Source organism: Mus caroli, chromosome 9, assembly GCF_900094665.2.
Source record: "Mus caroli chromosome 9, CAROLI_EIJ_v1.1, whole genome shotgun sequence".
Lineage (NCBI taxonomy): Eukaryota > Metazoa > Chordata > Mammalia > Rodentia > Muridae > Mus > Mus caroli.
In genome coordinates, this window is record NC_034578.1 from 116,980,441 (window position 1) to 116,981,936 (window position 1,496).

The 1,496-nt window shown below is 52.3% G+C and overlaps 1 long non-coding RNA gene across 1 annotated transcript in view; it reads left to right on the top strand.

Annotated features, from left to right (window-relative positions):
* The window catches only part of LOC110302034, a 27,574-nt gene extending 26,947 nt beyond the window's left edge, over nucleotides 1-627 (top strand). The window contains exons 4-5 of the long non-coding RNA XR_002378763.1: nucleotides 147-373; nucleotides 564-627. This is a non-coding gene — a long non-coding RNA (uncharacterized LOC110302034). The remainder of the gene's footprint in view (nucleotides 1-146; nucleotides 374-563) is intronic.
* Nucleotides 628-1,496: the final 869 nt, after the last annotated feature.

Sequence of the window (1,496 nt, forward strand, 5' to 3'; positions counted from 1 at the left end):
GGGGGGGGGGGGGGGGAGGGGACAAACAGCCCCTTTTATAGTGATCCGGGCATATCTGACTGTTGCCAGGTAACTGTGGGGCAGAGCCTAGACAAATGCCAATAGAAGTTGTCACAGAATCCTTCTGTGTCCCTCTTTTTCAACAGGGAGTCTGTAGTCATGGATCAAAACCACTACAAAAGTAGCTTCCTTGTCCCTCACAGTCAGGGGGATCCCTGATCCTGGACTTCCACGTGGTCTCTGGTGTCAGCATAACCTCCGGTGGCAGAGCAGACCACAGACATCAACACGAACATGGCCACATTTAATGATTCTCCTTCCTCTGCTTCATCTGTTTAGCTGTCCTGTTGAGGACTGTGGCTGAGCCTGGTGTGTTTGGGCTGCCAGGGTCCAGGCTCTGCCTAAAACACGTGTGGTAAGGCCAGTGGTACCATGAGAAACACAACTATGATCAAGTCAGGACAGAGAAGAGGCGGCCCCGGTGATGCCTACAGTAGCAGGCACAGCTTAACTGCTCATGATCTATGCTCAGTGAAAACCCAGCCCCCAGGCCCACTGGGCAGATGTCCTTCAAGTGTGAGCTCCTCTTCTCTGCTTGTTCCTTGAATAAAATCCCTCACCTGCACCTAGAACTGGCTGGTTATTGGGAAAAGTGATGCAAACTCCAACTGCTTCAGACTCCAGTTCAATCCTCCCAGGGACCTGGTCTGCTAACCTGCACTCCAAGTCTCAGAACAAAGCTCTGCCTCCTCCATTCCTAGACAAACCAGTGTCATCCAGTTTCTACAAGGAACCTGTTATAGGCACCTTGGGGCAGCCATCCCTCCAGGCATCATCCTCTCTCCCATTGTGGAATACAAAGAGGCTGTTGACTCCTCCCTGGCAGTGAGGAACACTCTGACCTTGGGAGAAAGTTCCTGGGAAGGTGGACCTACCTCTCCCTCCTCCCAGACGGGCCTTTGGCAGCAAGACACAGCCCCTCACCCCCATGACACACCTGAATCATACCTGCTACTTCCAGCCAGCTCCCTCAGGCTCCAAGGATGATCCATTATGCAATTATAAACACTGTGTTCCTTTGCAGGTGACATGCCAGGACACTGCTCAGCAAGGCCAAATATGGGTGCCCATTGTCCAGGGCAGATAACCTGGGCCTCAGCCTACAGCCCGAGAGGTTAGGGTCTGCCTCTGCTCCAACATGTCAGCCAGACGGCGTGTCTCATTGTGGGATCCCAGGTGTCATGGGGACCCTCACCATCCCACAGGACTTTAAGTTCAGCTGCAGCTTAAGCAATAATTCCCTATTAACCAGACACTGGCTACCAAGAAAATCTCTGGCTTCAATGGGGAGCATCCTTCTCGGGAAGATAGATTTGTAGCTGTGTCCTGGGTCCCTGTACTTTTGGAGAGGCCATTAGAAGTGAGCTAGCCCTGTCAAGCTCTGAGTATTGTGTGGCTTTGGAATCTCGATATTTGAAGGTCTGCAGAGGTGAGCC